The 21,626-nt window shown below is 36.1% G+C and overlaps 1 pseudogene across 1 annotated transcript; it reads right to left on the reverse strand.

Moving 5' to 3' along the window:
• Positions 1-2,769: 2,769 nt before the first annotated feature.
• Positions 2,770-17,008, reverse strand: LOC149775611 (uncharacterized; annotated as a pseudogene). Its single transcript, XR_016416500.1, has 5 exons — positions 16,791-17,008; positions 13,982-14,096; positions 12,979-13,052; positions 12,454-12,598; positions 2,770-3,299 (listed from the first exon to the last, which is right to left on the reverse strand). The product of XR_016416500.1 is annotated as an uncharacterized LOC149775611 (transcript).
• Between the last annotated feature and the right edge of the window lie 4,618 nt (positions 17,009-21,626).

The raw sequence follows: 21,626 nt of genomic DNA on the forward strand, positions 1-21,626 counted from the left end.
GACTTTGGAAGCGGTCAATTCTGCAGGGGTGCTAAACTCGATCCAAACAGGGGATTTCAAACCGTCGTGTTGTATGGAAAGTCTCAAGCGTTTTTCTTCTTTGGGTTGACATTGTCGCTTGAGTGCAGTGAGCAAAGAATCCCACACCCCAGTGATAAACACTTCTGCTTTCTCTAACGGCACTTCAGCCTTGAAATCTTTAAACTTCACCGTGTATTTGTAAGCCGTGGTTCTAAATTTTCTAGAGGAGCGCTTTTCCGTCTCTCGAATGGAATAGTACTTTTCAGGGTTGACTAAGGGTGGTGAACTTTGTTTAGTGGTTTCGGATTCTGGTTCACTCATGTCCTCTTCAAAATCACTGGCATGAATTTGTGCCAAGATTTCAGCCCTGGTACGAGGCGATAGATCACGTTTCTGCCTCTTACTTTCTTCTTCTTTCTTCTCGAATGAATTAGATCGTTTCATCTTGAAAGCAAAAAGTCAAATGACTCAAGTTCAAACACCATGAGCTACTTTATAGTCATAGCAGACCAGCGTATATAAAAGGGTGTGTGTCTTGTCCTTTCACTATTCATTTCACTCTCAAGCCGAGCACAACGATGGAAGAGACTAACCAGATGGAACGTTTCGTCAGAGCTTTGCGAGGGGTCATTAGAAAATTCTCTTCAGACCAGCCTACGGACTACTCTCCTTCCTTTAGAGATAAAAGTCAAGATACTTGCTATAACTGTCAGAAGAAAGGGCATTGGTCTTCAGAGTGTCCAGACCGTCAAAAAAGAACAAAAACAGGGGCTAAAAAAGACAAAAGTCAAGATACCTGTTATTATTGTAAAGAAAAAGGACATTGGTCTCCAGATTGCCCAAAAAAGAAACAAGAGGACTCAGAAGAAAAGAGGGATTCTTCAGAAGAAGAGAGGGATTCTTCGGAAGAAGAGAGGGATTCTTCAGAGGAAGAAGAGGAAGAAAAAAGACAATTCTATTTACAAGAGGCAAAGAAACAGGAGAAGAAGAAAAGAAGAAGGGAAGAAAATGAGGAAAAGACGGTGAAGAAATTCAAAAAACAGAGAGACTAAACAAGGAGACAGAAGAAGTCATTGAACTTTTAATTAAAGTGTTGTGTTGTGAATTGTGAATTGGATTGTAACAATGGATAAAAGAATAAATGAATGATATAAGGTAAGTGTCTTTGAGTTTTGATTTTAAAAATAAGAAGCTACACTCACGCACTCATACAAAGACACGTACTATAGGGGTAAAATGAGTGGGGTTTTTTTGAGTTATTGGCAAATTGAAATTGTATTTTTTTTCGAGAAATGTGGGTGGCCCTGAAAAGGGCCTTTTTCTTCATGGTGTAGGGGTGAGTTTAAGCAATCAATTTTAACTGCCTTAAGCCTTTGCCACGGCCAAGGCCTACTTCTGGACTGCGTAATGTTGATGATGATGATAATGATTGGGTTGAAATCACTAAGGGTGGTACGGTAGGCTTAGTCACAGGGTTGACGTGTTTGGCTCGGGAAGGTCGTATTCTCTTCGGTCGTAATAAAGAAGTCTGATACATTTGTTTCAGACTTCTTAACTCCGCTAAAATGTCCAGCAGTACCGTGACCGTTTCATTTTCACCCTCTTGTTTCTTTGCTGCTACTTCTTCTTGCTGTTGTTGCTGTTGTTTTTTTCTTACCTCTTCTTCTTGCTGCTGTTGCTGTAGGAGAAAAGCCTGTTCCGCTTCCTTTTGTCGTTGTATAAATTTCTCCAATTCTTCTTTCTGTCTCTGTCTAAAATTCTCCACTTGCGGTAATGAAGAAGGTAACGAAGGTTCCGGAACAAATTCTTGCGAGGAGAGAAAATCCACAAAATCCCAATTCACCTCTTCTGAAAGTAAGTCCGGGTTCCCTTGGGCAGTCTCCCCTGTTGGTGCAGCCCAATGGATCGTTTTCTGAGTTTCCGTCATGTTGAATCACTGTCGCATAGATTGACTGCACACAAGTGCTAGCGAATCTATATAGACTACGTGACGTCACAGACTGCTCTCTTCGGATTGGATGCGGGCTGACTGAATTTTGTAACGCGTGTTCGGATTGGTGAATGAACTCAATCCGTTTCAATCCTTCCTGTACCTATAAATAAGCGCAGTTCACTGCATTGATTCACCTGTTCTCGGCGCCTCAACATGTGGACCGATGTGCACTCTTCAACGCTTGTGTCAACGATGATGTTCAGGACGGACATGCTCATGTATGTCCGATCCAAGTGGACCGTTGTCCACAGGACCACCAGCAGTTTGTGGATACGAAGAGTCTACATAGAGAGACAAGGTTGCCTCAAGAGGACTCTGATGTATGGCCCTGCTGTAAGACGCAGCTTGAGGAAAAGAAGATGCCACAAATGCCCTTTATGTTAAGGGCATATTAACATAAACCCAAAGGCCCTTTTCAGGGCCAGCCATATTTCTCGAAAAGAGATAGCCTTTCCATTGCCTACCCCTTTTTTAATTTTTTTTTAAAAAAAAAATCCCATGTTCAATTTCCCTTGACGCTATACAGTCCCACCCTGTTTAAATTCCTTTGACGCTATACAGTCCCAATTCCCATGTTCAATTCCTCTTGAGGCTATATCGTCCCACGATTTTTCTCTATGTTAAATTCCCATTGAGGCTATATGTTCCCACGATTTTTCTCCATGTTAAATTTCCATTGAGGCTATATGTTCCCAAAGGGGTCTGTAATGCTAATTCCCATTGAGGCTATAGGATCCCCCTTCACTACTTACATATCAATATATGAATGAAAAATGAATATATAATTGCTACTACTGACAACAAGTTACGATATCCTATAACATACCGCAACAATTTTTTATATCTTAAATTGTTCTCGTACATAACAAATAATCAGCATTTTGAGACATTAGACAAAGAAAGATCTTGAAGCATCCATAAGTTCTTTACAGGTTTGTTCCGTATGTTGTTGCACATCATCCATATTTGAGTTCATTTGCTTTAATTTTTTAATATTCGACATGATTGTCCGCATGCCTTCAGCTCCCCCGTCTCGCATAGGATCAACCTCTGCTATCTCCCTCAGCATGGTCTGTTCATCGTTAATGATAACCGTATTTTTCTCTTTGAACTTTGGCGTGTGCTGAAGCACGTCGTTAGCGTGCTTGAAGGCAGTTTTGTAGTGCCTCAGAGGTTCGAGTACTTGCTCAGGAGAGACAGTACAATTGACTGACACATCTTGTTGATCGTAAGACACTTTCAAGGAATGTCCTCGACTTTCTTTCTATCTTTATATTAGCATCACCTGGAGTAAAGGAGAAACTATATGAGCAAGCAACCAACGGCACGAATGATATTATATGCATTTTTTCACACGTAGCTTAGTGCTGATTAAATGAAATAAGCGATCTTAACAGTTTAAAAATTGCCACTCGATTATGATCTAGCTGTACGTACCTAACATTGTAAAAATGCAACTCGATATAAAATTAAATGACAGAAACATATAGAACAATAAATAATATCAAGGGTTCCACGCAACGATGTTATTTCTTATTTTACTGAAAACGGAGATCACTAAAGCCGTTTAGATGGTAAAGTTTCTTTTGTTGTAATTCAAATTGTCAAACATATCATCTTGTTATTAGTGAAGGCAATTTTGGTAAGAAATTTAAACTTGCTTGGTTATAATAAAAGTCGTAGTATAAGTTTAACATAACCTTCATTTGAGTGGCCGAAGGAGAATTGGCAAATACTGTGTACTTCATGAACTGTATACACTTCAAAATTTTGCTGACTTGTGAATAAACGCTCAGAAGGCACATATGGATCAAGGCTATTACACTAACTAATAGAAACGGCTCAGTTCTTATCTTCTTGTTTTTTCACTGAAAAATGTTTACACTTGTAAACAGAAGGTACAGTAATAATGACTGCACCATCTTATGAGGCACCATAGAAAACAAACTGCATGAGAAAGTAGAAGTTGGTGACATACGTCGAGAATTCCAGTTTATCATGCTCAATCGAACTGTTGGTGTTAAAAGTTCTATTTCATATGTCAAGTGTTTAAAATTTTGTCTGCTGAAATACACAGCGGTGGCTACTAATTCGATGTTGTCTGCCGAGAATTTGAATTTGGCATGTTTAATCTAATTGCTTGTGTTGAAACTTCGGCTTTAAATTGAATCTGTTGAATTACACTGCGCTGGTGGATAGCCCATTTGCCATCTTGAGAAACCTCATAAGTATGCAAGGCATTATGTGATGTAACAAGTCACATACAGACACAAACACAGACACGAAAACACACACACACACACACACACACACACACACACATATATATATATATATATATATATATATATATATATATATATATATATATATATATCCTTTTAATATGGATGCTTGAATTCAAGACATGGATTTAGTGATTTTAGTTTTGTGCATGCCCGTAAGTACAAAAAATGTAAGGGCTCCAAGTGGCCGAGTGGTCTAAAGCGCTCTCCGTTACGGATCACTGCCATCCCACCTCTGTCTGCGTAGGTTCGAGTCTCGGATTCGGCCAATGTGGGTATGTGATAAAGCTTGGCAGTAACTTCTCGAGGGTCGGTGGTTCTTTCAGGTGTTTTCCCGGGTTCTTCCTCCACCATTATTACTGGCCGCCACGTATAGCCTATGGTGTGCTGAAAAATGGCGTTAAACCCTACAACAACAACAACAACAAATGTAAACTATAGTAGGTAACTGGAATCATTTTGTAACTCTTCACAACGCTTTAATGAGTAAAGATACAATAGAGTATATATCATTTTTGTGGTCCATAAATGATTAATAATGAAAAAGAAAATCTGAGTGAACAAACTCTTTTGAAGGCTTATTCTATCCCTAGTTCAAAAAGAAATAGACAAGATGATATTAACGCAATTTTAGTATTTATCCAGACTTGAATTATGAGCCCAGTAATGAAATTAGCAAAATGCTGTTTTATGCAAATGCTGATTGCAAAGATACCGTTAGATACATCTTTTTGTCGACATATAAGCTTGCATCAAGGATGGTAAGGTTTTACAGTGAGCAGTTAGAAAGTTTAAGCTATTGAATGTTTAATATCAGGGTGTTTCCATCCGCTTACAGTGGAAGTTCAATTAGTACCGTGAATCATATATGGGCTCTATACCATAAAATAAATCGGATGTTTCCATGGTTCCCACGTGCATACATGGTATCATCTTGGCTCTTTGTTTTGAAAATCACAATGGAGTCTTCTCTTGGCATTTGCGTATGGCTTAGGAGAAAATACTTTGTACAAAGCACTGACAAAAAGGGTCTGTGAGAATGGGGAAGGGGCGAGAGATAACTTATGCAAAGGAGAAAAAGGAATAGTATGCCAGATATAAGAATTTCAAATTCTGGTGCCAGCAGGTTCGCTTATATGGATAGATACCATTTAACTTATGCAACGATTCTCACAAGTGGGTAGGGTGGGAAGGGAGAGGTTTTATTGATCAGCCACAACAAAAATAGGTGTCAATACTCACTATTTAACTTAAGAGAGCATTCAATAAATCAAAGAAAAGAGTATTTTAAAAGTCAAGAACTGTGCAGAAAACTACAAATGTCATATTGCATTGGCATCCAAACGCAATAAAAATGGAGGTGCTGATGGTAAAATTGTTCATTGTTCTCTTTTTGTTTTTGAGCCAAAATAGGTAGCTACAATATGGATGATACTCCATCAGGTGGAGTGATCCTGTCTGAGATCTTCCTAAGAGTTAGGGCCAATCTCAAAGTGTTTCAGGATGATTTGACTGATATTTAAAGCTTTTTTTTCTGACAATCCTGACCCGCTTTCCTTCATTAAGTCCGCCGTGGAATATCTTATTTGATTGTCGCTCTTCTGACATCCTAATGGGGGCCCCGAGTGGCCGAGTGGTCTAAAGCGCTCACCGTTCCGGATCATCTCACTCCTGTCTGCGTGGATTCGAGTCTCAGGCTCTGCTAACGTGGGTACGTGAGGAAAGTTGCCAGTATCTTTTCGTGGGTCGGTGGTTCTTCCCGGGATTTTCCAGGGTTCTTCATCCACCAGTTATACTGGCCACCATGTCTAGCCTATCTTGTGCTAAAAACTGGCGTTAAACCATATAACAACAACAACGACAACAACAACAACAACCTAATGATGTGGCCTGCCCAGCTGCTATTTCATCAGTAGAGTGTTCATTCTTGGAATACCTACTCGTGTGAGATATCAGTGTCTGTGACCCTGCCCTAGGTCTTATCCTCGTCAGTTTTCGCAGGCATCAAATACGAAAACAGTTCAGCGTCCTGGCATGGCGTCTGTACACAGTCCAGGTCTCGCCAGCATAAAGCACGGTCTTCAACACATTGGCCTTAAAGACCTTTCTTAGTGCATGTTGTTGTATAACCCTATCATCTTCACACTGACTGTAATACCCAAATTGTCACAACGTGAAGAAAAGTGGACCATACTATGCTGAATGTCAGACTCATATTTGCCATTCAGTGAACAGTCGTCAGCAAAAAGTAGAACACGAACAGTCACATCCTTTGACTTCGTTTTCGCCTGTTGTCTTCTCAGATTTAACAGCTTGCCGTCAGTCTCGTATAGATGTATGTTGATTGAGGATGTTATTGAAGTGTTCAGCCCATATCTGAAGTATCTTTTCTTTGTCAGTGATCAGCGTGGCTCTGTCATCATTCAGAGTTGTTCCTGATAAGTTTGGCCCGTAGTGTGTCTTGAAAGCGTCATAGAAGTTCTTCATATAAATTTCTTTTTGCGTGGATCTGAATCTCATATGCTTTATTACGCAGTCATGAGTCTTAAACGTTCTGAGTTTGCGCTGAATAATCTTTTTGTTGCTGCCTTCTTAGATTATGATGTATTGTCATATATATATATATATATATATATATATATATATATATATATATATATATATATATATATATATATATGCGTTCTGTAGCCGATGTTTCTCATTTAGAAGTCTCTGTATGACAAAATCGTTCTTGTCAATCCAATCATGATGTTTATGTGTGGTGGGACAGAGGGTTGTCGATACAGTTTAGTACACAAAGTCTCTGAAGTATGCCCAGGTTTAATTGATAGTTTCGGAGATTGTATTGATTCTCTTATTTCAATGTAGCGTCATTTTGTTCTCTGGGAACATTTTGCTTGTGGTCGTCTATTAGGCTGAATTCGGATATTGTGCATGGAAACTATGTGCATGTGGTAAGTCCTTCATTCTGCACTTCTCATGGCTTTCATCAATCAGGCATCCTGCCTGACTTTTCTCCTGACGATGATGTAGGCAATAAGATATCAGTGTTTGTCGTATAGGTGTATCAAAGATGTTTTGTTGCGGTTTGGCTGGTGGAATGCTGTGTTGATGATTACATCATGTTAAGCGCATTTTCTCAATAGGATGAGTCCTTTGCTCTTGCATTTGCCAAATCCATTCTGTCAATGGCAACTGGCCATTCTGGTGATCTATTCAAACTCTAGCACTGAAGTAAAAACCGTTGCTGAGCTTGTCTGCCGATGGTGCTTCTGCAATAAGAGACTCCATGTCTTCATAAAAAATATATCCTTCATTTCATTTGGATTGGTCATGGTGGATGCCTAGGTGCTTATGATAGTTGTGTGTCTTTTTCAGTGAGTGGGAATTTCATTTGCATTATTCTGTCTTCCATGGCCTTTGGTAATTTGTGAGCTTGCTAGCAAATTGATTTGATGGCAAACCAGCTGCTTCATGTACCTCTTCTTTACTTTGGTAACTTCAGAAGAGGGTGCAGCCGGCTCCTGCATCGATACATTGGCTTTCTTCGCTGTGCGAGTTTCACTCAGATCTGCTATGTAGATGTTGACTCTGATCAGTTTTCTGCCAACTAGAGCTGTTTTTCTTTCTAATATTTCTGCTGATGTACTGTCTTTTAGTGTGAATTGCATCACCCTTGTCGTGGTCTTTGCTTTTTGACCGCTAAGATGGGTCACCCGACAGCAGCGTTGTACTTTCTTTGGACATTTATGTTTATTGTGCACTGACATAATTTGGAATCATAAAAGTGTGCGTTTTACTAAATTTCCGCCGCTTGATCTTTGTGATTATAGTTATCATATTTTTCTCTTCCACTTGAATGTATGTGAACTGGGTAGCTGGATTAAAGGTTGCCCTACCTACCTTACTAAACGTTTCATTACTGTATCTAGATTCACGGTCTATATCAATTATATCTGTATCATTTCCTCTCATAAAATTAAATTCCATGACACCAATCCTAATTTCAGCCATATCTCTGACATTGTTACGTTCAATTTCTTTGCAAAAATTATTGGCAATTTTCTACAACGATCTAGCGAAGGCAGTATATATGTTTGCACTTAGATGTATAGTTCATTTTTGTATTGCCAAAAGAAGTCTGTGAAAATTCTATATGTTTGGAGGGATTCCAGACCGGGTCATCTGTGTCTCAACACAGAGGGTAAACAGTTTTGACACATAACTGTATGTCAGGCATAGTTCTCACTCCTGCTACACCAGATCTCCTTTCTCTCTATTTCTTTTTAGGACTTTGATTCCAGGAAAGAAAACCAGGACACTCAAGGTGTTTAACTAGTATTCTGGAACACACTATTTTACATCTGTGCATTTTTCCAGTGTGTCTTAAAGCAGTGATTGTTCCCTTCTCCAAATCTGTTGATTTGAACAAAAAAGGGTTTAATATTAGAAATGAGTGCTCAGATTGTAAAAAAATAGTTATTTAGAAAAGAAAAATTGCTCTGTACTTGAAGTCAAGTGGCATTAGAGTTTCATTGAGCAGTAATTTAGTTTACTACTTTGGCTGTCACATCAATATACATTACTCACCTCCACCATTATACAGTAATGATTGCTCGATTTATTTTAATTCTACATTTCTCTATAATTTATTCATTGTAATAAGCTTGTTCATGATATGTAAATCCTTTACCGCTGCTTGTAGCGGAAAGTTTAAACTAGAGATTTGTGGGCTTTCTCTTTAAGTTTGGCTACAGGTAGGTATATATATATATATATATATATATATATATATATATATATATATATATATATATATATATATGTACCGTAGACGTTTAACTAGCAATTCAATCATATTGCTTAAATATACTAAACAGCATATGCATTCATAAATTATATAACTGTGTGTGCATTGCATTGAAACTTGTATTTACCTTGTCATTGAATGTTTTCCATACATTTCTCCAGCTACAGCTTACTTCTTGACTTAAGCCGTATAAGTTTATATACAGGTCTGTAGTGTCCAACATCAATTACACCATCATGATAGGGACTTTGAATGACTGTTGTCCATTATCTCTCGTTGCTTTTACGTATCAGATCTCAAATGACTTTATCTTTTTGGTTGATGAACGTTTTTTCTCTTACTGTGAGGAACAGGTGTAAAGAAACGACTTTGACTAATCTGGGCTACCTTACTCTTTCCATTTCCTATAATTTTATAATAAAAAGTGGTATTCAGTTATTTAATTCTTCACTAGAATAAAACTTATGGTAGATGTTTAGCTCTTCCAACATTATAGTTAAGATTTTGATTTACAAGTTTATAATGTCAGCATTTCTTGTTGTTTGATGAGTGTGTTTACTTGTCGTAGCCCCAGAGGAGCAATGGCCCGTTAGCATTATATTTTTTGGTCAAGCACACTGATTAGTTAATTTCAAAAGAATGAAATAAGGATACACTCTACTTTTTGTGTAAATCAGAAATATATAAAATACTTGTCATTTTGAACTTTATAAGTTTATAAAACTTGTCTTATAACCGGCGAGAAATGAAAGTACAAAGTGGTATGTAATTTGATGACCAGTGGTGTAATTGATGTTGATGTGTGCATGTTTTTGTTCCTGAGGCTGTATGGTAAAGATAACATGAAGATACAAATGCAGAAAACTAGAAATTTTATTAATAGGTTAGATTTTCATCATACCTGGCTTTCGTCATTATAAAGCTACGGCAATTAATTCTGCTATATGCTTGCAAATGCTTGTGACCGTGGGGGCAAAGTCACGGTAATATAAGCGTTACCTTTATGATTTGCGTTAAGTGCTTTTAATTCTTCATTTGCTTATACTTCCGAAACCAATGAATGTGTTTACATCATACTTGAGTGAGTTATTGTGAGCTAAGCCTATTCTCCGACAAGAAATTGTAGTTACTTTGATCTTTGGATCACAATCATGTAGAAACATATGCATTATGGTTTGGTTACAGTTTTATTCTTCATTCGCTTATATCTTCTCAACACCTTCTTGGATTTTGTTCATTCAATTCATGAATCATTATGAACTTAAGATAATTAATTCTGCAATGTAAACACTCAACCTTGAGGTCAAGTTCACCAATATCACATAATAGTTTTGACTGAGGATTCCAGATGAAGGCCTGATCATTGTGTTTGGTGCAGTGATTCAAGGATTATATGTATCAAAACCACCCGACTTGGCGTTTAAATATGTCTTGTTGAGTACAATACACTATTAGCAAATATTGCTTTTTTCATGAATTTCTGCAGCAAAGTTGTGACAAATGCACTACAAATGTGCACAACTAGCACGTATAATAGTGTGCCATGAGCGGAACATGTATGTTGTTGTTTTATGGATTGAACGTCATCTTCAGCACACACGTTGAACATGGCGGCCAGTATAACTAGTGGAAGAAGAACTCGGGAAAACCCAAGTAAGAACCACAGACCCACAAGAACCTACTGGAAACCTTTCTCATATACCCACATTGGCCTAGCTCGAGATTCGATCCTCGCGGGGAAAGATGCCTGTCTTACGGGAGTGCAATTTCCACCATATCCGGCCATTTTAGGATGGCGCCACCGTATGCTTTTCTTTCGACTCAAAAGACCTTATTGTTCCTGCGTCATGCCTAATGTTTTTTCTTTCTGACAGGCCTATTTCCTAGCAATTCGCCCTATGTTCCGTTGCAAAATGTTCTGTGGATTTTTCACGAACGTAGACAGCCGCTTATGTGATCGATTCAACATTATCGTTTTAATTAATTTCATCCTTTATGATTTTAAGAAATATACCTGTGCCCAAACCTTAGGCTATTCACTGTGTAGAGCTGATCGCTGCTGACTAACACTACGCGATGGTGCATACTGGAGGTCCTTTTTATACTCTATGTAGTTCGTGCACTGAGATGGAAAACAATAATATTAATATACGATCATCATAGCAAAAACAAGAACACTCATAATAAAATAAAGCTCAATTGTGATCCTGAGATACGCATTTAACGTGCCATCTTAACGGAATTATTACCATGTCCTTATTAAATCCATGTAGAGGGGATGGTGGATGCGTTTGAAGCACGCAAGCCTTTCTCTTTCTAGAAGTATGCTAAATGTATTAATGTTTGCCACAAGCTTATCAGAAAATTACTCCTTTGATTCCTTTGTATAACATGATGATACAATCAATACACATTCAGAAAAAACTTTAAGGCAAGGCAATTGCAATAGCAAACTTATTGAATCATTTTAGATATTTCCTTAAATTAATGAGCTCTTGTTTGGGCGGAAAAAATATCTTTGCAAGAACATAAAAGAAGCGACGTAAAAACGGTGAAAAGTGTACATATTATGGAAGCAAATGGAATAAAACAAAATTTTAATTAAACACTTGAGAATGATATCATTAATATGAGGGCTTAAATCGTCTAATATCTACATGTAGTATGATTATAGTCAATATTTGGAACTTCATAATTTATGGAACATAGTTTTTGTTTATCTTCACATATATGGACAAAAAGTCATTCCCTTAGTGACAGGCTGTCAACACAAACAATCCGATTCATCATGTGAAGTTATAATTTTCGACATGGTAATGAAACTTTCAACAACCGCTATATAATTCACCTGATAAAATCTATTCTTTCGAAATATAAAACAGAAGCTTTCATCGCGAACAATTTTAATTCAGCATGTGAAATTAGAATTCTCGGCACTGAAAGTTCAACAACCGCTTTGTAAATCAAGAGATAGCTCTAAAACCACTACATAGGAAACAGAATTTTCAACCGTCGCTGCGCTATTCAACAGACAGAATTAGAAACTCAACAAGTAAAATAGACTTTAAACGAGATTGCTTCAACATGTGAAATTGTAATTCTAGACACGTGCAATTGACATTTTAACTGCCAATTTCTCCTTGGAGCAGCTTTTTCCGCCACGGTACAGACATAAATTATTTATTTATTAATTTTACATGTATATTTGGGTGAATTTGCAGACACACGTGTATATGCGTATGTTGCTCGTATTTTCACAGAGCCAAATCCTGATGCATTCACTAGTCTGAAGCTCCACCAGCAATGGAATCAATAGTAAAATCACACTAAAAGTATCTTACCACATCTGCTGGCAAGGATTCTTAAACATTCATTCAGCACAGGAATCCCCGATGTTTCTGCTTCAAAATATGTCTTTAAGTTGTGAATGTCCGATCGAAGGTTCTTGTAAGCATCTATCGCGTCATTGTATTGTTTGGCTTGGTCCTGAAATAACCACGTAATACAATTTATTTCTATTGCTTTTTAAGAAAAAGAATATTGTCTGGAGTTTCTTACAGTCGTTATCAGCACCCTCATTCAACGAATTGTGAAATTAGGTTGAATGTGTCAGAATTTATGAAATAATATATAATATTTTCACAAACAATTATCCAAGGACCAAAATATGTAAAATAAGTTTTATTACTAAATGCAAATATCACATATAGAATAGAATCATTACAGTATATAATATTTAATATCTGTATAGCCATGTACAAAATCGAACAAGCTGTTGAACTAAATTGTGATAAGTAGAATAACTGTGAACCCTTTTTTGTTTTCATTCAATTTTTAAAAACAATTAAATCTTCTAGTTATGTTACCTTAAACTTTCTGTCCAATAAAGCGACCGGAACAGTAGTCATTTCGATTGGTGTCAACGATTCTGTGTAGTTCTCTGGAAAGTGAGAAAGAAGAACGCTTAAATTCGTACGCAATGCTATTATTTATACCTATATCCAGAAAAAGGTTTACAGGTTGTGATGAAACCCACGAGACAATGTATTTAGTTGAGGTCCTTCATGAATGTAATCGCAAGAACAAATGCAGGACGCCAGAAAGAACACTTTTTGAAATATTTTTTGACGCCAGCTCATCCTGATGTTAGAAAACTGTCACTGCAATCACACATCAATTAAGAACGTATACCCAATTACACTGTTAGTGCTGAAGCATGTTTAAAGTCAAACGTACAGATGAAGTGCCTCATATCTAAAACAAACTTAAATAATAATAATAATAATAATAATAATAATAATAATAATAAGAGGAAGAAGACATTAATACACATTTTAGACTTAATCGATAAGGTTGTTATTAGTACAAATTATTTTGTTGAACAATGGTTTGATGGATAGAAAAAACCGGAGACAGCTGATTTTCACGAACGGCAAACGTTTGCACTCAAAATTTATCTCAAACATGATCATTAGAAGAGATTTTGATCTATAGTTTGCATTCCATTTTTAATTTAGAAGTGTCAAGAGAAAGTTTGTTTCATGAGGATTCCATCTTTTATGAATAACACAAACATTATCAAAGAGAATGTCCTTTAAGATGATGTGAAATAACATCTATGCTGTCTTTATATAGAAACTGAACGTTTTTGGCTTTATCTGGTACAAGACCACACGAATGTTTCATCGTGCTGAGGCAACTGGAGGAAAGTGCCTTGCCGAAAGAAACACCACGGTATCGACTTGCGCTGATTCGATGGTAGCATCTACATCCGTATCCTTCTGTTTGTTAGACTAGAACGCCAATCACTGTGTCACCGCAACTTTGCTAAATGAATGATACATTCCAGTTTTTGTCACGGTCGCTTACCAAAATGGCGTATCTCCTCTCGCAGATTATAGCGTCGGGCAGATTGGGAATCACTATTCGTAGACTGCGACCCCAGAAGGGAAGTTCGAATATTTGATTCAGAGCTATCGGAATCCTGAAATATAGGATATCAAAATTAGTTAACTGTGTTATCTTTCTTTTAAGTGCGCATTTTCTTATAGGTACCAATAGAATACATCCTAAATAGGTCTTTATTTATATTGAGACTTCTATTGGATTGACGTTTTCCATTCAGTAATAATAGTTTCATGTTGCCTCTAAAGACGTGCTAATTTTAGTAAGAATTTGTCAATGGGGTAATGAATGGTCTTCCGATACATCCAAAAATCCAATGTAGCAATGGCCTTATAGAATTAAAGACACAAGAGTTGTTCTTAAAGAAGCGAAAAGACCTTTGAAATAATTTTCAGGGATTTAAGGCACCGTGACTATTGTACTGAATTTTGACATCAGACACTTTGTAGAAAACAAATTATCCTTCCATACATCTGCTGAGTATGTTTCTTTTGATTATTAACTAAACCCGATAAACACTACACCTCTACTGTTCATGTTTCCTTGGAACACCAGTAAATATTTCTTATTTTTCCTTAAATTCTAGGATTGATTATTAAATATATTTTTATACAAATACTAGGCATGTGAACTGTAGGTCTGAATTGGGAGAGTTATGTTTTTATATACTTCGAAACCTTAACGTGTGGGAACCTGCATATTATATGCAACTGAACTGACCATTTTGACCTTTGGTCGTTTCGCATGCACAGGTGGGCGTGTTTAAACATTGTTATTGCGCACTGACTGATCGCACATTAAGGACTGACATAAATGAAATTTAGTATTTTTATACATGTTGAATGTACATTGCTTTTGTTTCTACCTTTGTTATTCTAAATTTAATGTAACTGAATAAATATAATGTTAATTAGTCCAGCCTTTTGTTAAAATACTTAAAAAGTTTAAACATTTTTTCATATCATTGTATTGTATGATGTTTAGTTGATAATTATGTAATCTCAAGTGCAAAAACATAAAATTGCGTGTTTGCCACTGATCGATGTAACTACTCACATGTTGATGGTTGACAGTAATGAAAATGTTTGTTGTTTTCATATATGTTGCAGATCTCGTCTGGTAAATAAATAGTTATTCGTCGACACGTTATTCACGAATCATGTGACAAAACTGACAGCTCCGATAGAACAATGTCGACATAGCACGATGAGGATTTCGTCGAATCACCAAGAAAAAATTATGCTTAGCTTTGCACTCTACTTCTTCTTGGCATTACATTGATTCGTTATATGCACGCTATGGAGAGTGCCAAAACTGAACGTGTGTCAGTTATAATGTATTCGTACTTGATTATTGGGACTCAAATCATGGTTAATTTGTTTTTGGATGCATCAATGTCATACTTTTTTAATAACAATTGGACGGACGGTAAAGTTGCACATAATGTTATCTAAATGTTTGGAAGAATATTCATTTCTTTAGATTACTATTTCATTTTCAATCGAGTTTGCTGGGTTTCGCAAACGTTTGTGTATTGTTTCTCAAGAGCAAAACAAACATTCATATTCTGCTTTCCGTTTCGATTTCGGTTTGCTCAAAGTCAAAACAAGATTTTGGTGATTGTTAGATGAGCGTGTCATATTTATTCAAAAGATAAAAATGGTCTTCAATGTGTTATTTGCATACCTGATGATAATGAGCGGGTGAACTTAAGGAAAAATAACAATTACAGCAAAGTTGAGCCACAACCAATGAAAATAGAAGGAAAAGAGTAGATACACTGAGCCAACGTGATATGAGCTTCGTAAATAATATGTTGGAAAATGATGGACAGAATAAAATGTTGACCACAGATAAGTACTAGACGTTACCAAGATCAGATGAAAATTAATCTAAATGTCCTAATACTTTAAAACTCTTCTTCCATTCGTTTACACGCGGGAAGCTATTCAACTGTATCACACCTTTTCAGGAATATATATATATATATATATATATATATATATATATAAGAGAGAGAGAGAGAGAGAGAGAGAGAGAGAGAGAGAGAGAGTTGTCAATATATGCATGATAGAGTGGAAAGTGCTATGTCTGGTTCCTATAGAATAGAGAAATGCTTAATTTTTACTGTGCCGATGTTCGAACCTGAGTCAGCGGGTTCAGGCAGCCATGTCCTTACTTGCACGTCCCCTCGAGCAAGCACATATCCTCAAAAATGGATGCTACAAAATCGGTGATAATGATATTCGTGCGTAGCAGGAACACACGCGTATCGACCCAATAATTCATTTTCATCTAATTACGAGATCACTCCAGATTCCTATCACATAAATCAAGGTATATATATACTTGAATTGTCACGTACCTTACTTATCTACCATATTGAAAAGCTATTAATCTGCGTCTGTCTTTTGTGCATTTGAATGTGACCTCTATTAGCCAATTACCACTTAACAAAAATCATTTTTTCTTGGGGGTGTGGTTGAATTTTTTTTAAATGCAGTTTACATGCTGAGTTTCCAAATTAAAACATTGGTGGAAATAAATGTTTACTAAAAACTGACAACTGTCTCAAACATGGTCTTTATCGGGGGAAATATATTGCAAAAACAAGGCGAAAGTAATCCATAATCATACTTACCCAGCGATTAGAAGTTTCCTGACCGTGCAAAATTACTGGCAGTATAAATAGAAACATAGCAATTCATGTATACCTAATATGCATAACTAATCCGCGTGTGTGTGTGTGTGTGAGAGAGAGAGCGTTGCTTACATTCTCGCATGGACAGCATCTGTAACATATATTCCCCATATTCTCGTAGACCCTTATCTTTTCGTCAGATCTGAAAGTAAGAGGACAAGCAACTACTTCCCTGTACTACTACATAATGGGAGTCGTGTTGATATTTCACTGAACTATTTTTAAGTCACACGGCAAGCTGCAAACTGGTACATATTCATCGTCATTTGATTGCAAACATGTCAGACATCGTCACGTGATTGCATATTTAAATATTATCTAATACTGGGATCGATTACTGTTGAGTATTTTACCTTTTCAAATTAAATCAATACCGATGTTTGAACAACAGCAGACAAATTTACTCTGTCATTTGAGAACGTTTATTAATAGACTGAATGCAAACGTTGATAACAGTTTTAACTCTTTTCTTGCTATCATACCTCCCAGTCAACAATATGTTGTATTATGACGTACGTTGAGGGACCGGACCGGAAATACATTTTCCTATAGCATAATATTAATATATTAGAAAACATGAATAATTTCTAATAATGTTGGCCTACAAGCCATATATACTTCTATTTATTATAACAAACGTTTGTTTTCAGAATTGAAACAGAGACATTTTGTGTTCTTGTAGCCTGGTTCCCTTCTTAGCATGCTCCCTGCGCTGCACTCCTCTATACAGGTGAACGCTGATGCCATATTATCACGTGATCAAAACAAATGGCCTGGTATGGAGACATGTCGTTAATCTAACTGTGGCACATTTATTCCTTTAATATTCTGTTTGTTAGTGACACAATGCGGCTTTAATAATACTTTCGATTTGAACTATAGCAGTCGTTATCTTGTGTTCAACCTTAACCAGCAAATCGGCGACGTAGGTATTTTAACAAATATTTCTACAATTAGGTGAAGAAGAAGTATAGGGATACACACAACACTATTTTGTTAATATTGCACGTTTCCCACAATGTCATCCCAAAAATTCCTTTTCCAATCAATTCCTTAATAAATTTTACGTCGAAATTGATATGAGGTTATGTACGGCACGTTTAATTTTGCCAAGATTAAGACCAAAATATCTTCCCCATTTTACCACGGGTGAAGACAACGACTGTTTTGCAAATATTGCAATTTCACACTGCGTCATCTAACATATTCTAGTTGCAATGAATTCCTTGACCAATTTTACATATATATATATATATATATATATATATATATATATATCGTTTTCCATGACAGCCCAAATTTTTGTCAAATATTAGGATCGATATTACAACCCTCTTCTACGAAGGGGCGAAAGTGAAGACATTTTGTCAAATATTGCACATTTCGACTGCATCAAGTAGGACATTCCATTTGCTATCGATTACTTGACAATTATTACGTCGGAATTGGTATAAGGTGGTAGATGACGTCCTTATTTGGCCAAAGGTTAATATCAAATCCCTTCAATGCGGGGGGGGGGGGGGGTAAAGGGCGTTGGGGGGGCCGGTATGTTGCCAAAAATTGAATATTCTTGACAGCATCGTCTCAAGGTTCCATTTCAAATCAATTGTTTGATCAATTTTACATTGATATTGATGTATCGTTCAACATGACAACCAATATTTTGCGAAAGATTAAGACCAAAATACCAACCATTTTTTTATTAAGCTGACAATTTGGCTAACATTGGACATTTCTTACTGTCACTTCCATTTCAAATTGATTTCTTGAAGGAAAGTGGCATAGCATCCCCTACAACCTGGGTGTGGGTGAAGGAGCCTAAAATAACATCAAACTTCATTGAGAGTGGGCCCTATCTGTAAGATTTTTGGGAGAGTAGAAGCCAAATTTCTTGCTACACCACTTGCATTGATCTTGATATATTACAGTAAATATATTATTTTCACTGGCAAGGCACATTAATTGCCTCGACATAATAAATATTAATGTGATGTTGTGTTGCAAGATTTCCTAAACAACCATTGAACTGCATTCAGGTTTCATTCACATGCTTATATTGTTAAGATTCTTCAAAATGCGCTCACTATCATCATAACTGAAAGTCATTGTTAGTACATTTAATGTTAAGCACTGTACAGAAGTTTTAATGTTCTCATCACTAATATAATTTGCTTCCATAATGAATGCTGTTTTCAATATTTAGTTAATAAAATTCCAAAACTTAGTATAAACTTAATTTTTCAGTATCGATGCAATATTGAGAGATGCATTATTAAGGCTAACATTGTAGACAAGTTGAGACAAATGCTTCATATTTATTTTGTACTTTTCATCACTACTGAAGTATGACATGAAATTGAACAGTATTTTCATTTCTTATACTGTCACAATCATTCATCCAAATATATGTCCTAAAAGTGATTTCTCAATTTAACCAAATGTTTTGTTAGATTTAAATATAAAAACAAATAAAACACACTGACATGTACATTAAAGAAATCATTGAGCCTTGTTTGATTAAATATGGACAGCAGTAACTCTGAGTTACTTGTATTTAAATGGAAATGTATCAAATATAACACTTACATATGTGACTTTCTAAGTTTCTCTTTGTCATATGTCATTGTCATGTTCTGATAACTGAATACATATAGTTATATGCAAATGTGATACATATTTTAATTTACTTATGTGTACATATATGAAAGGAAAAAAAACTTGAATGTAACATCATGTCTTACGATTGTTTTGTGTGTGTATATATAATCTCAAACTAGTTCATTAATAAGAAATAAGTTATGTAACATTCATATTGACTAATTCATAAGAGTTCAATATATAGTATCAATTATACTTGTGTTACGATGGACATCAGCTTAAACACACATTCTACATACACTTTGTACAGTATTAGTACTGAAACACATGTCAGCCTATCATGATGCATGTAGTTTTCATGATAATTATTTAACATGCATCAACAGAATATGACTCAATCTTGGATACATGTTAATCAGTTAAGTATTCGTCAAGTATATGTATGAGATACATGTATGTGCAGTCCTTTTGAACCATAGAGGGATTCAACTTAAGATGTGCTATAAAAAGAAAAACTAAAAAGGGGGTTATGTAGTAAGAATGAACATTTTCAAAGGATTTTTTTCCAACATCCGCAGATTTCAACTATACTGGATAACACAAAACACTTTGTATGGTCATGAATATGCTTTATCATTCAGATAGTAACGGTATCTTCCAACACACACACACACACACACACACACGCACACACATGCACACACACATACACACACACACATTAAGAACAACCACTAAAACAAACTTGCTTCAAATAAATTGAGGTAGTTTTTATTGACATTAAAAATTTCAATATTTTAACGACATGGTATTTGTAAAAAATATTTCAGAAGACAGACTGCACGAATGATAAATGGAATCATACTAAGATTGCTTTGCTGACTGAAACAATTAATTTAATCACATGTTTACTTATTAATATATAGCAACCTTCATAAACTAGGTTGTTTGCCAGTGTTACATTACCAAAGCTTTCTCACTTTCATCCTGTCTGCAGATGGCTTACTTAGATCGGATGTGTAATCTCAAACGAGCTGTCATGAAATATAACCCGACAATTCTTGCTTCACAGACACCAATTATTGTGCTCAGGCCAAGATAAATAGATGCTTCGTACAACCTGACAGAGTCCAAAGACTTAGTTGTTGTATTACCCACAGGAAATGGAAAAACTTTGATTTTTGAGATTCCTTTCTACCTTCAGTGCAAAGTCATAGTACTGCAACCGCTCAATGCCATTCTAAATCAGCTTTGCTCCACACTTGATGGGCATGTGAAAAGTGTCACTGAACATTTTCAAGATCAGTACCTTATGCATGGGTGAATTTTCACATATGGTTTTACACCCAGAAGACATACTGGATACAAATGTTCTTGAATGTCTACTTGAGGCTGAATTGACAAAGCAACAAATATGCTTTATTATTGATGAGGCCCACTGCATTCTGTATTGGCAGGATGAATTTATACCTGCATACAAGGAGATTAAAAATATTTGGGCTCTTTTCCCAGTTTGTACAATCTGTGCAATGACAGCAAGTATCAATAAAGGCAGCATCAAATCTATAAAGAAAGAGTTGAAACTTTCCAGATGCAGCACAATTAATTGTACACCTCTTCTAAGAAAAAACATCAGTTTGCTGGTAAGAAGACGACCTCCATATTCAAGTGACACAACAGCAACTTTCCCTTATGATTGTGTTTTCAAATCACTGTTTGAGGACCTTATTAGAACAAAGGAGAATGGGTCATGCTTTCCTGTCACAATAGTCTACACAAGACTTGTATGGTGTGGTAAAGCTATTGAGCAAGCTAAGCACCTCATCGGTAATCAACTGTACAATGAAAAAAAAGGAAGAAAATTGATTTGTTGTGCAATACCACTCTCCACAATATAACAAAGTAAATGAATATATTCTGTGCTGCCTTTCAAGTGAATAAAATCACATAATTAAAGATTTTTGCGACAATTGCACTTGGAATGAGGACAGACCTTAGAAAGATGCATCGAGTGATTTATGCTGGATCCCCATCTTCAGTGGAAGGTATACTCATGCATACCATAAACTCAGTCTTTGTTATATGTATATTAAGTCTAAAAATATATACAATTTGATGCCTGCATATTTCTACTGCCTCGGATATAATAATTGGAGTCTGCTGGTCCTTTAATAAAAGGTTTGTGCACAAAACAGTGAAAGAAAATTAACTTCTTCCTCGTGTTTTCAATTACTTTACCAGTTCAATTAGTTCATTTTAAGAGTCTTGGAAGGAATGCAATATTTAATTCAAATACATAATAAATATTAT

This window comes from Sinohyriopsis cumingii, chromosome 19, assembly GCF_028554795.1.
Source record: "Sinohyriopsis cumingii isolate HCF-2022 chromosome 19, ASM2855479v2, whole genome shotgun sequence".
NCBI lineage: Eukaryota > Metazoa > Mollusca > Bivalvia > Unionida > Unionidae > Sinohyriopsis > Sinohyriopsis cumingii.